The 15,786-nt window shown below is 36.8% G+C and overlaps 1 non-coding gene across 1 annotated transcript; it reads right to left on the reverse strand.

Annotated features, from left to right (window-relative positions):
- Positions 1-952: 952 nt before the first annotated feature.
- Positions 953-1,059, reverse strand: LOC143889011 (U6 spliceosomal RNA). Its single transcript, XR_013254638.1, has one exon. It is a non-coding gene; the product is annotated as a U6 spliceosomal RNA (small nuclear RNA).
- Positions 1,060-15,786: the final 14,727 nt, after the last annotated feature.

Below are 15,786 nucleotides of genomic sequence, written 5' to 3' on the forward strand. Positions count from 1 at the left end.
GATTATGCCGACCGATTGTGATTCCCAATCCAATTATTGGACTGAAAATTACAATTGCTTGTGAGTTTATAAGATTCTGAGGCAGTTCATTATCCCTTTGAATTTCCTAATTTTTCAAGCCCGTGTGGATCTGTTGTTATATGCTTTTTGTACTAGTTAAACTTAAACATTGGTTGTGGATCTGTTGTTATATGCTTTTTGTGTTAGTTAACAAACTGCTTGTGTGTTTGTATGAGATTCTGAGTCAGTTCATTTTCTGTTAATTGCTCTTTGATGGGTATTTTTTGTCCTTTTTGACTTGCTTCTGTTCCGTTCTATGGAGTAGGATGGTTGTTACAGACCCCAATCGATTCGCAATGTGATTGATTGATCTTCTTAGAGGGAAGATCAGCCTCTCGGCCTAGAGAAGGGTCAGTCCTCTGTGCACAGAAACACAATTTCCGGAATAAATTTCTTCATTTTATTTGACTTGAGACTGGATCGACCTTCTCTGATACCAATTGTTGTGAACCGATTTGGGTTTGTAACAATGGCTTTAACATGAGTTTCGTTAGAGCTTGAAGGAGTGTGAAAGAGCCTTGATTGATGGACAGAGTTTTTTCTGTTTGGGGTTTTGGTTATCTTTCACTCATCCAAATATATTAGGAATTCAATTTAATAGAGACCCGGCATAATTTCTTTTTTTTTAAATGTGGGATGAATTTTCATGAGAAACTTACTCCCAGTGCCTATACAGACATACCAGGAACTTCGATAAAATTGAAGATTCTTTCACTGAGAGTGTTTTTCCTCTTAGATTTCATTTCTCTTCTAGCAGAATTCTCTCATGGCAGTTCGTTCATGGGTTGTCCACAGTGGCATCATGTAAAGTTGAGTATCACTCATGTCTGTATTGTGTATTACATATGGACCCACTAAGGACCACATTTTTTAGTGTTACTTCACATCATTAATTTTTTTGGATCATTTCTCGATTTGTGCGTGTCATCCTTGCGCAGGGGCCATGCTAATCTTCTCTATATCGTTCCAATTTTATCTGATGTATGTAATGTTTCATGTGATTCAAAAGTTTATCCGAATGGGGTGTTACATTTTCTCTTATTAGTTCCATGGTTCAAGCGTATAGGCTTTTGCTGCCTTAGCTGGATGCATGGTCCTTAATCTCATGCAAGCAATTCATGTTTATTCTGTATATTAGTGACACATCCCGCTCTGTAATTTCATGCATGGACTTAGTTTCCCCATTTAGATTGGTTGATGACTTAGAAGCTTGATGGCCTCCAGCTGTTGCATCAACTTCTTGATCTCATTCCGTTCGCAAGTGCTTCAATTATTCTCCACAATTCCAATCTCTCAAGTCATTGATCTTGTTGAAAATCTTGCAGTTCACAATTATTAAATTAAAAAGTGATCACATTGTTCTGTTTCATGACAAAATTGGACAAACTCCTCCCTCTTTGTGTTCTCGACTCTCCAGATGTTACCCTAATTCTTCCAAATTGTCGAACTCCAGTACTTCAGGATTCACCATGACACCTTTAGATCTCTTTTATTTGCTTTTTTCTTAATACTACTAGCACAGCTTCACAGTTACCACATGTTTTTAGTTTTATCCATCCTAATAGTAAGTTTGGTATATAGAAATAAAACACTGTATTTATTTAACGATGAATGAATGATGGAGGCAAGGGCTCCCTCGCATAAAGAGCCTGAAAAGGGCCCTTGATTGGATCCATGTCATTTTTTATAACTTTTTAAATCGGTTGAGAAAGTAAAATCAATTACACTTAATGACGTGGATCCAATCAAGGGCCCTTTTCCGGCTCTTTATGCAAGGGCGTCCTTGCCTTATCATTCCTCATATTTAAAATTTTCAATATGGTACCTGTTATAGTTATAAGTTATAACCATATTATTATGTGAAAGCAAACTAAAGGAAATATATTTGCAAATACATGAATCTTTCTTTTTTGGCATTTGTCAAATCTAACACTCAATGCCCACGTCGGATTCCAATATTCCTACTTATACCAATGCAACACATCTCCTTTATTCACCCCTTTACTACAACCAGCCATTTTGAAGTCCTCACAATTTCATTGACTTATAGAGGCTTGGGTGGAGAATATTGATGCAATTAACACAACAAAATTCAAACAGCTAAAGAGAAGATCTGAAAGAACATCACCCAAGACTCTGTCCATACAACCTCTTAAAGCAAAACTGATGAAAATCTCCTTTATTATCTAAATGCAAATGTCATGAACCTCCTTCCCTTTCTATGAATCCAATTTACAAACATAAAACCCCGAATTATAAGTCCTTACTTTAGACAAAACTTCCTGGCCATTTCAACATTCTAAAGCAGTAATTGTGCTGATAATCAAACTCAAAACTAAATTATTTACTTAAGAAGAGATATAGCTTGCCTAAACTACCCTTTCTAAACATCTGATCTAGAAGCATTTTAAAAACAAAAAATAAGCATGATTCATCTAAAAAAAAGATTACTGCATCCCAACTTTTTCTTTTCTTGTCCTTTTTTTTTTGCAATTGTCCAAGTTATTTTGACCCTTTTTCTTCCCCTCCGAGCTGTCTCTGTATGAACTGGCATTGCATCAAAAAATCACTTGATTGAATTTATTTTTATGTTATCATGAATTCATTATAATTCCCCTCTATTCTTTTGAATGGGATAGTTCCTCTCTATTTTTATTTTTCTTTTTGTGTGTACAATTGTCCAAGTTATTTTGACCCTTTTAATTCCCCCTCCGAGCTGTCTCTGTATGACCTGTGGGTCTACTGGTATTGCATCAAAAAGTCACTTGATTGAATTTTTTTTAATGTTATCACGAATTCACTATAATTAATTCCCCTCTATTCTATTGAATGGGATAGTTCCCCTGTAATAAACAGTCAATCGGCTCATATCTTAAATGTTGATGTCCTCATATATTCTGAACTTAGGTGTTGATGGGCTTCACCTATGGGTGTCCTTTGGTCTTTCACCTACAATTCATTAGCCGACTAGTCGTTCATGTTGAGAGCGACTGTTAACTTATAAGCTCCTAATAGTTATTATAGTTTTCCATGAAAAACTGTGCCCCTCATCATGTTTTTTCAGTGTCTCTTCAACCTTAACTTTATCACCATCAGCTTCTAATTTCATTGGAGGATCTTGCTGACGATTATTGTGCAAACATGTACAAAGCTAGTCTTTGAATAGAGTACCGTGTTTGTTTAACACTTCAACTAGTAACTCCAATCATTCTCACTCCTGTTTTTCCTTTTTCTCATGTTTATTTGCCTACGTAGATTTTCTACACTGGTCTTAAGCTGTAACTTGGCTTGTGTCAGTTAAGTGGGAAATTTCCCTTTCATTTCTACTTGGCTGTTCCAGTTTAGCACTTCAACTAATTACTTCCATCCCACTCTTTCTTTTTTCATTTCCTATCTTTATATCTATTTCCCATTGTGGATGTTCTGCATAGGATTTCCTACATAGTTTGTAGCTGTAAACTGGGTTTATATCGGTTTAGTGGGTGCTTTCCCTTTCATTTCCACTTTGCTTAAATCCAGTTTACATTACTCTTTGATTGTGACATATACTGAACTTTGTTTATTTAACTAAGGCTATCTAAGCAAGTTGTCTTCAAAATTGTTCCCATGAATAATTATATCAGAAGTGCCATTTATGAAAGCCAATTCAGTTTATCAAGCTTTCCTTGGTTAAATTTTGATGTTTCTCTTCTCTATCCACTTGAATGAGGATTATTGTATGTCTCTGCACATTTTCTGTTTTCCTTGTTCTTGAGAGTAGAATGTTGCTCTGTTTTATGGCAATGAGTCAGCACCAAGACTAGCTCTTCTTTGGTCTTGATTGTGTGAGAAGGGAAAGGGTTACAATTTGTTGGTTTCAATTAATCCGTTGCAATCATTGTAATTTTATTTTTCTTGTAGTGGAAAATCGTGTTCTCACCCCTTAGATGTAGGCATCCTGGCCAAACCACATAAAAAAAAACTCGGTGTGTGCATCGTGTACTTTGTTCCTTTGTGTTCATCTTTTGGTTTGTTTTTCTGTGGGTGACCGGCTTGGGTTTTGCCTGTCGGATTTCTCAACAGATCCAAAACTTGATCATTGGTATTGATCTCAACCGTGACTGTGTGCGCCTTCTTGTTCCGTTATGGTCTTTTAAATTGAGAAAGTTATGTTTGTAGAGATTGCCTGCGAATGTTACCTGATTTTTATCTCTTTTTGCTCTTTGATATCAGTTGCAGTTTCATGATACCCAATCCTTGTTTTTACTAGAATCTTTGGGATCTAAGGATGATATATTGTTGATTCAAAGATCAACAAGTGAAGGATGCTTATGTTTTAGTCTCATGATATACCAAGCCCTTGTTTTTCACTGAGAACTTGTCTTCTTGGTATGAAAAAGTTATCCTTTTTAGAAAACAAAAATGAAAAGAGGAAATACTGAGACCAAAATCCCTTGTAGAAGCTGCCTTTGTTGTCTCTTATAATGAAATGGTATAGATTTAGATTGTTCTCTCTTCAATCCTTGGTAGCATTAGTCACAAATATCTTCCATATTTTCAAAAATATTGTGATATTTTAACAAAACTATAGATTTCGGAATTTTTTTCTCAGGTTTTGAAAAATCATAGAGATGTCTTCATGTTTTATTTTTTTTGAACTATGAAAATATCATGCTAAATTCATGGTATTATTTGTTGTCCTAATTTTGTTTTGAAAGATTTTGAAAAATCAACGAGAGACATCTTCGCGTTTTAGTTTTTTTACTACAAAAATATCGCGATAAATTCATCATATTATTTGTGGTGCTGATTTTGTTCTTTTTTAATATTTTATTTTTCACAATTTTTCTTTCGATATAGAGCAAAAAATTAACAAGAATATCCCGAAATACACTCTTCTTAAGAAATTCCCAATACTTGGTAGATAAAACATTGCACTCTTGTTTCTTCCATTTCGATCAAAAAAACAAAAACTATGTTATTGGAATGGAGATTGAGTAGCAAGATGACAAGCCACCATGACTCAGTGCACACTCGGCATATTCACTGAGTGATCTGGACCATTGATCTAATGGATTATCATAGCACTACTGGGTCAAAATCAATGGCTCAATTACATCTTAGATGAAGTGTTTTTCATCATGCTTGATGCATGGTCTAAGAATCATCCGATGAGGGTAGAGCCAAGGACAGTAGGCAGAACTCATGATGGCCAACAACATTTATGGACCTGATCACTGTACACATCGCAGCGGGGTCTGGGATCAGACAACTTTTGGGTCTTGCATGGGAACATGCATGTGTAATCGAGACTGTTGAATGATGCTCAACGAGTGCCCTAACAAAACCCTAAAACATTAGACCATAATTGTTGGGTTTTGCTAACGAGAACGAGTGTGCCCTAAGGGAACTTGTTAAGGTGAAATGATATTTTACACATCTTTTGATTATAAAATTCATAAAAAATGAGTATTTTTACCGAACACTGTAAAATGATTGGAAATTTTCATTCCCAATGCGTGTCTTAGGGCACTCGTTAGCAACGAAATAAATATTACACTCCATCTCATGCCAAAAACGCCCATAAAAGATGAGAGCGCCCAATGCCTTCGGCTAGTTTTAAACACGAGCGTTCCTCTTACTCTTCTCTTCCTATCCGATGTGGGACTAAAGAGTACCAGAACAAAAACAAGGCACAAAAACCAAGAGCTTTTTTACCCTTGGCACTGTTTGGATTGCAAGAAAAATATTTTTGAAGTAAAACTTTTTCTTTGGTTAACATAGGAGGGGTCCCAATAACGAAAATTTCAATAGGAATGCAGGGACGTAGCCAGGAATTTACACTTGGTGGGCCGGACTAATTGTAAAAATAAATGCATGATATAAGATTTTTTTTTCTTTTAACAATTTATATAGAAATTATATTATGCTTAATTTAGAGGAATATTACCGGGCATTGAAGGTCCCTCTAATTAAAAATTGAATAGGATTGGTTCAAGTTATCTTTTTAGCATGCTAGAAAGTTGGGAAATTTTATAAATGGGATTTGCTAGCGTCCATCGCAGAAGGCATTTCGTGGATGGCCTGTTGCAATAATACAAAACAGGCCCACTTACCTTGGGATAAAAGTATAATATGAAATGGTCAGAACACATGAGTGTAGATCGTGCACCATCATTGGTTGTCTCTCAGCCACAAACCATTTTACATCAAGATCCAATTACCAAGAAAATGGAAGAGAACCAAACTGGACCAAATCTCCGAACTAGAGAACCAATTAACAAGGAAATGGAAGTAAAAGAACTAAAAGGATGGGGGATTCTAGATAGTAGCTACAGTAATTCATTATCACAACATCCATACCATATAAAAAGACAACCTCGAGCGAGATTTTCCTACAATTTAATACCTATGGTTTCTTTTTCTAGTGCTGCTTTTCTCAGAGTACTGTGGACCCCGATCCGAGAGAGGCAGGGTACGAGCCCCCTGAAAGTCTCTAGATCATCCATGTGAAGGAGAGCTCTACCAAGGAACTCTAAAAAGAAGTGCTTCTCTAGCATGAGTGGCGATATAATAGTGAGATACCTCTCGATTCGGGGACTAGCCCGGATTCAAGATGTACCTTAAACAAAGAAGAGTCGTCATCCAATGAAGTAGGCCCTGGATCCCATACTATGCTCTGTTGCAATGGATAACCAGAGATATAAAAGGTTCATGCCTGGTTACGAATTTGGAAGGTCCGAAGAGCACCTCATCCGCCCAAGTATCAGCACCTGGTCTCTTATGCCATTTATTTATTGATTTTGAAGAGTTTTGGGCAAAAATCATGTGAAATGAGAACAGGTATCTCCGAGAAAACGTTTACTTAAACATACATGTCTCAGAGATGAATAATAAGCACACACAAAAGAGATGAAAGAAGTGTTACCTAAGAGTAGCTAGGTTATAAGTGTCATGCCTAGATGGTGTCTAAGTTCTGATATGCAAACACTTGCATACTACAGCTAAAGGTATAAGGTCTGTACATGAAAGTAAGAAAACACAACTGTGGGACCCGATCCCACGAGAGGGTCGCGAGCGCTCGAAGCGCTACACTCTCTCTTGGTCTCTCGTACCCACGCGGTTGGCGTGTGCTTTTTATTATTGATTTTAATTACCCAACCAAGCCATAGGGTGCAAACAAACGTGCAACCCAATACCCATAAGGGCAGGGATAAGCCGCCGAGCTTAGTAAGGTATGATTTAATTTATCTTTTCGGTGAACTTGGGATCATTAAGGTAATCTGAATTTCACGCGAAAGAGAGTGACAGAGTCACCACCTAGATGAGGGATCTAGGACCCATAATTGACCAGAAATCTAGACTCGTTACCTGGTTACGAGAATAGAAGGTATGGGGAGTTACCACCACATGCATCATTCCTGCCCGATAATCGGTCTTCAATTTCAAAAGTTAACTCTTTTGAATTTCTTTTAAATGACTCACTTAACTCTATATTAATATGCGAATTACGTGGCATGCATCATAAAATCTAATTTTAATGTAATTCCTAAATGTGTATCTTGATTTTCTTAATTTGTTTGAATTCAATCTAAGTGAAAGTTCTCCTGAAATTCTAATTTCATGGAAAGTCCTAAGTGATTTAATTACTTTTAATTTAAGGATTAATATACAAAATCCCACCACTTATGTGTGGAGCCGACTCGGGCTTGGTATGCCACTCAAGTATCCAAGTTGCCTACGTATCCCAGCCTCACTGGAATCAGAGTCGATCGTAGTTCGGTGCACCTAAACTAAGCTACTTATGCCTAACTCATCTAAGACACCAATCTAGACTAGATGGACTGTTTCAACAGTTTAGGAGAGATTATTTAGTTTAAGTTGAGTAGCTTTTATTATCCTAGGACTTCATCGAGGATGTTATATGGTCCTAGGTAAGTGCAAGACGTTCTCTTAGACTAATGCAGTTTAACCTACATCCTAGGTAACTAGGCCCGTCCTATGGGAAAAGAGGGTAACTAGATCTATGACTCAATTGCTAATAATAGCAATCGATCGTGATGAGGCTGAACTCCCTAACTCTAGGACACCCTAAAACCTAGAACACGACATGACACAAGTGTTTCTAGAGGGGCTCTAATGGTTCTTACGATGGAGACCGCAATCCAACGGTTCCGAAAGACATGGGGTAAATTGATTCAATTTGTTGAAGTTAATGATTTTCAGTTCCTTAAAGATTTCCGAATCCTAAACTCTAAGGAATACCAATGGCTCTAATATTGGCAAGTTTCAGCCTTGAGTTGCATCCATGGAAAGTAATCGTGCACTCTCCCCTTGCGCAATTTAATACTTAAGTTATAGTACGTTATTGTCTGGCATGTTTCTCAGGATTTTCGTGGACAGTGAACCTCAGAGCCAATAACATACTATAATTTAAATACTCAAATTGTCAATGATCAATTGCAATTGAGATACGATTATGAATGCAGTCTCGGCATCTAAACTATCATAGCATGGTCATTTTATAAAGAAAATCTATGACTCTTAAGATTTCTGTTTCAGGAGCTTAAGGAATCAATACATGACAGAAAATTAGACTTCTCTGAAAGTTTTCATAATGTTTGTAATTAATTTCGATTTTTAAGAGATTTTATCAATTTCAAACCAAGTGGATGATTTTAGAAAGCAACCCCTTGCAAATGAATTTCAAACAATTTGAAATTTTTACACTAACATGACATGGACGAATATAGCTTACTGAGAAAATTTCATGAATTCTTATGGTAATTTACTATTAAGTTCCGATTTAACAATATTGAGACCAGATTGTTAAAATTATAAAGAAACCCTTAGTAATAGAACTCCAAATAAATTAATATTTCTACAATAATAAGATATGAATGAATATAGTCTACTATGAAAATTTCATGAATTTTGAATACGATTGACTATCAATTTCAGATTTTTAAAGATTCAAATCAGATTATGGACTTACACAGCATCCCCTAGCAAAAAAATTCTAAATCAATTGAACCTTTTACAGTAATATGATATTTGTAATATAAGACTGCTGTAAAGTTTTCGAGGATTTTAATTATGATTTGATATTAATACAAAACCTCACAAAATCTTGTTGTTTCAAAAGAAAACATCAAAAAACATACCAAATAGAATCCTAAAATCATGAAAAATTCATGGTAGATTACATTAGTATCAAATTATTTTACTATAAAATTTCATTAATTTTAGAACTTATTTAGTATATTTTTCTTCTTGAAAAAGATGTCTTTTAAGAGTTTTCTATTTTTTAAACATGATTTTTGAGAAAATTATGACATTAGAAGATGTCCTCTGACATTTTTTTGATATAACGAACACACAAAAATTATAATATTCTAAAAAACACATCATCCTAAGGTAGCTATTTTTTCCAATCTCCCAATATTTCAGTCATTAATTCAAATTAAATTTCAAACTTCATTCAAATTCTAGAAATCCTTAGATCCAATGTCTGATACAATCGGATAGTTCTTTTAGTCCAATTAAATAGATCATTGTATTAAATTTTGAGGCGAATCGGACTTGAAACACTCATGTAAAACACGATTTTGAGCCAACCCATATAATATTGAATTAAATAAGCGTAAATGCTAAAACCATGCAAAAATACATAAAAAAATACAGAATAATTCTAGAAAAATCTGAGAAGAAAGAATCTACCTTTGATCGCGATCCTTGCAGAATCCGAAATACCAAAAATCCGAGAAAATTCGTAGATATAATGTAAGTACGATCTGATTCCCCCCCTTTTTTCTGAGATGAAACCCACTCTAACTATAGAATGGAATTCGCTGATAAGACAAATCACCCAAAATTTGGAAAACGAGATGAACGAAGCAAAATCCCCGCAACGAGATGAGCCACGTGAAATTCCGGCAACAAGACAAATCACGCAAAATTCGGGCAACAAGACTCTCGGTTACCAAATGAGCGAGAGGGCTACCAATATCAATGGCTGAGAGGGCTGCCTATATAAGAGAGAGGGATGCAATTCTTGTGAGAGATTAGAGAGGGTTTGTGGGTTTCGGCTAGGCAAGGGAGAGGAGACATTGCTCCAAGAAACGTGAGATGTAAGAGAAGGCTGCCAGCATCCAAAAAAAATAAATCCCGAGCCTGTTTGTTATTGGATTTTTTATAGGAGAAGTACTCCTCTTCCATCAAAAAAAGAAAGTTCCTTTTCTAAAAGAAACAACCACCCATGCCTGTTGCAGAGTTTCTTTTTTCTTTTTTTTTAAACCATCCAAAAGAAGAAAGGACAGTAGCTCTAAAGGAAATTTATCAAATTTAAAATATTAGCACTATAACTCTGCCATTTTTGAGAGATGGGGTGAGTTGCCATTTGGAAGAAAAGTCATTGGAATTGCCAAACGTGTGCTTTCCCTCTCTTTCTTTTATAAAAGGATTGTCATTTTAAGAGTGAAGATGTGATGCCCAAGACAACCCAAATGTGACATCTCTTTCCATTTTTAACATATCTTAAAAATAACCCCATGTAGTACTGTCATTTTAGCATTTTCTAGAATTCGTACCCATCTTGGTTTCACTCAGTGAAGTTGAAATTAGTATACCCAATAAAGATGAAACAGCCACTCTCCATCTATTCCTTCATGGCTTATTAAATGTACAATATAAATGGTAAGCTGCCACCCTTGATCAATAGCTTGCCATCCAAAACATATTAAGGAATGGCATTAACTCCTCCAAATCTTAGAAGGCAATAAGATAAGGAAAGCAATGGCACGTATACTTTCTCTTCTAAATGGCTACACTTGTAGCTTTCTAAAAGAAATCCAACCCTTGCTATTAATCTTGAATTTTGAGTCAACTTCGGGTAGGTCCCACCTTTGCAAGAATTTGCAACATTCAAAAGAGTCTGAATCCACATTGGTGGGTCCTACCTGCAGGAAAGCACACACACATGGGTCCCTAATCGTTTCCATAGATTGATCCAAGCCGTTCAACTTGTGGGCCTCAATTTGTAAACCAGACATGCCCCCTAAATCTCCTCCATTGGATGATCTAAACCGTTAAACCCATGTGTCACAGTAAGTCACTCTCCAAATGATTCCCATTAGATAATCCTAACTACCAATTTAGTAAGCTTCCTCATGATTAGGTTGTACCTAAAATCCCTTCGATGGGGTGATTCGACCCTTCATTTGTTAAGCTACGGCGCAATAATTTGTGCCCCAAATCACTTTCACTTTGGTCGATCCGAACCATCCAATTGATAGGCTATCACACAAATTGATTTCACTCCCAAAATCATTTCAAAATAATGATCCGAACCATCTAATCAATGGATCACAATGAAATCAGTTGTACCATGAAAATTATTCCTAAGGGACAATCCAAACCACTCAATTAGTGGGTCACAGCGTAAATTAGTTGTTCCTCTAAATCCTCTCCACTAGGTGATCAAAACCGTTGATTTGATGGGAGACCATGTAATTTAGTAGCACACCTCTAACCCCTTATATAAGATAATTATGGCTGTCCGATTGATGGGTCATTCAAGGAAACCGATTTTTATTTTTTTGATCCAAATAAATTCAAAACTCATATTTATTAAAAATGATGTGGGGCACACTCGTTTGATCAAAAATGTTCAATGTGGGTCCGCCAAATGGGTCCAAATTCTCTCTTGTTTGAATTCTTGTGAGTAACCCTTCCCAACATTTAGCGAAAAATGCAAAATATGACGGAAATGACCAAAAAGATTAAAAAAATGTAAGAGACGGACACGAAAATGAAAAACACTAGAAAACCGATAGAAAAATATTAACCACTTCATTGATTAAAGCGAAGCAAAATAGGGGTGTCTACAACAACAAAACACATAACACAACACAACTCGACTCCACACACGACTCGACACGACAAACCCTAGACTCTAATGTGATACTTGACTCGGACCAGGATGGCCATCCATCCTGGCTGCTCTACGTATCCCGGCCTCGGAAAGAATCAGAGTCGACGTAGTTTCGGTGACCTATTCTGAATTACGATGCCTAACCACTATCCTAGACTCGATCAACTAGACCCAACTAGTTTTAAAGTTTTTTGTACGATTGCTTAAGTTCAAGTGAATTATAACTTTTTAGGACTCCCTAAATGCCCTAACTAATGCAAGTTGGTTAGCCTTAAGCTAATGCAGGTGGTTCCTATATCCTACGTGTAACTAGGCTGTGTGTCATAAAGAAAACCATGGGCTAACTAAGTGTTTCCTAGTCTAGTCATCAGCTCGACTAAATGTCTAACCGACTACGACTCGAGGCCTCCTAACTCTAGAAACACTCACACGACAAGACACACAAAGCATCATCATAACCATAACCAGGACAGACTCCTAACTCTAAGAATCCCAAATACCTAGGACAGACTCCTAACTCTAGGGGAAGATCTTTTCGAAAAACAGTGTAAAAGATTTGATTGAAATTTTTTTGTATTTTTGGAAGGTTTGAAATGTTTATTTTTAAAGGTTTGACTGAACTTGGGATAAGAATCTCAAGCTGCCTATGTACCCTGTGGAAAGGGATCAAGCTAACGTAGTTCGGAAACAGACTCTCCTAACTACACTCCTAATGACTCAACTTTTCAAATTTTTTTGAAATTTCAAATGTTTTTGGAATTTTGATATGTTTTGAACTGTTTCAAGTTTCTAATGTGTTTTTTAGGCACCTGAAGGGTGACTTTGTAGCTAGCCCACATTGTTTCAAAATATGGATGCAGGTCAAAATGTGGCCAAAACAAAGCCTAGTGGACTCAGCGCGGTGCAGCCAAGTGTTCATTTGATGCAGCCATGTACTTAGGAGAGAAATGAGTTTTGATTGATTTGACACTAACTCGGACAATAACTCGGTCAAGGTAAAAGGGCATCGACTTGGGCAAGTTGATGATTGGTGCAGGGAGTTTTGAAAGAGTGATCCCACTACAACATTAAGATGGTTCCATGAATTAAATCAGAATGAGGAGCTTGGATCTACCGGAGCTTTAAAATCTTTATCAAAAATGTTATTGGATTTATAAACTAGATTTATCGTGGCAATAAAGGGGACTGATATATCCGCAACCCCCCGTTTTACTTAGGACAGCCCCCTCTAGTGTATTTATGACCACTCTTCTACACTAGTGGGGGGCTATCCCAAGCAATGTTACTGCGGTCGCCATTCAACCTCCGACCTGTGATCCAAGATCGCACAATCCGAAATGTGGGTCATTTGCGACTCGGATCGCCAAAAATGGCGACCTGAACCTTCACACAATTTTACAGAAAAATATGATGAAACATCATTACCGCATGCTTCGATGTCGGCTTCTAGCATAATACCTGCTCCTCCAAGTTCAAGTAGGCCATCAATTCGTCGACTTGGACTACAACAAACTCGCATATCCAACTTTGCAAGAGGGAACACTTCGGTGGACTAGGGAAAGGGAGCTGCACAATAGTTTATTAGTTTGATCATTTATCATATTTTTATCTTTTTATTTCAGAACAGAGTGGTTATTTCTTGTTTGCTTTCATTTAAGATTGAGAATGCAATATATGCTGGAGCTTATTTAGTAATATTCGGAGATATTCAAATTTTATATCATTTGGGTTCGATGGAAATTTCATTTTGAATAAATATGAATGGCATACATTATGTTTTTTATTAAATGTATGTACTATGTACTATGGACTGATATTCATGTAAAATATATATGAAATTATATGTATATGTGTGTCTGTGTGCGCGCGCGCGCACGTGTAGAGTACCAGAGCGACCCAAATTAGTGGTTCAAACTGTCCCGCGACCCCAGATAACGAACTTAGCCTACTTTCATCGTACCGCATACCGGGCTACCATTGTACCCACTCCCGTACCGCCTACCAGAATGAACCGCATTCCAAGGAACATTGGTCCCAAGTTAAAAAGGGCGAATATCTCATTTACCCCATGAATCTTCTCCAAGAGACTTTGACACATTGAAAATAGAAATGAGGGTCTACACATAATTTATTCAGTAGCATTTCTCTTGACACTAAAGGGGCACCAAGATGTTGACTTGCATACTGTTTCCACTATATACCTTGTTTCTTCATTGACAGCCAGCCAATTATGAAGCAAATGATGGCACACTTGAGATATTAGAAGTGGAAGCTTATCATTGAGTCTACACTGCACAACCAGGATATTAAAAAAATAATTTCGATCTTGGACTGTGAGCGATACGAGCTGAAAGGCTCCCATACTATTTGGAGGTAACGTAAGGGGAAGAATTGTGTGCAACGGCAACACTTTTACTATACTAATAAGGGCTAAGAGCGCCCCTCTCACGAAGTTCGCTTGCTGTTATAATTTTGCATAAGTGTAGTTATTAGGTTTGGTTGGCTGTAACTGCTACTTTCTGAGAAGCAGTTTCTGATTGTTATCTGCCATGCATGTACTAAACAATGATAATAATATTACCAATAAAACTAAATAAATAAGGATGCACTATTCTTCAAAACACTGAATTGACACTGATTGCTTGTGATAGGATATCATTCAAATTCTCTTATCGACATTTAATCCATGGACTAGCCATATAGAACAAAATCTGAACAGATTCATGGTGGTTGCTATCACTCGAACGATAACTAAATTAGTCTGGGTTTTTTCAGAGAACCAGAGAGCCAAGGGGAGTGGATTAGCTCCTTGGCCGGATAGATTAATCGCCCCTCCTCCTCGTCTTGCTGATTTTGAATATTCTACTAAAATGTTTGAAAAGGACACGGTAATGCAACTAAACCCTCTGCTTGATGTGTTTATTCATGCACAACTAACTGTGTGTTTGTGTGCATGTTTTCAGTCTTTTTGGCATGATAAATGATTCTTTTCATATTGTGCAGAATATTTGGCAACGGAGGGTTGAGAGTTATTGGAATCTGTTGAATCAAAAAATTAAGCCAGACTCATTAAGAAACCTAATGGACATGAAGGCAAACATGGGATCATTTGCAGCTGCTCTCAGAACCAAAGATGTCTGGGTGATGAATGTTGTGCCAGAAGATGGACCAAACACCCTCAAGATAATCAACGACAGAGGCCTGATTGGCACCGTACATGACTGGTAAGTAAGTTTTGGAAATCAAGATTATGCTTTAGTTTTACCAAATCTCCTACATGCTCTAGTGGTAGACGCAATAAGTATTCTGTTGCCATGAGGTGTAGGGTTCAAGATTGGTACAAGAAGAAAGGAAAGCCCTTCAAAAAGATTATGCTTTAGTTTTTTGTTCTTTTTGATTGATAGATTATGCTAGAGATTGAAACCCTTTTTAAATTCAGGACAGAACTATCTAGATAATTTAATATCAGTACTTTGTGCAATTTCTTTTGGCTACTGATATTGGCATTACCATGTTTTGATAATTGCACAAAACCAGCTTGTCTTTTGTTTTCTAATTAGCTTCTGAGAGCTTTTTGGAATGGGAAATGATATTCCCCCCCACTCTGACGGAGAAAATCCCCCCCCTTGACGTTATTCGTTAAGTTTTAAAGGCAAAGAAAAACGTTAAAGGGGGTGAATTTATCCTCAAGCAGTGAACCATTCTCACAGAAACCGTAAAAGGGGGGGATTTTATCCGTTTAAGGGGAGAGGGGAGGGGGATATCATTTCCCTTTGGAAACTGTAATAACATTTGACAGCTGTTTAAAAAAGAAA

This window comes from Tasmannia lanceolata, unplaced genomic scaffold (assembly GCF_043159265.1).
Source record: "Tasmannia lanceolata isolate RefF3 unplaced genomic scaffold, GAP_Taslan_0.1 ptg000012l, whole genome shotgun sequence".
In the NCBI taxonomy this organism is placed as follows: domain Eukaryota; kingdom Viridiplantae; phylum Streptophyta; class Magnoliopsida; order Canellales; family Winteraceae; genus Tasmannia; species Tasmannia lanceolata.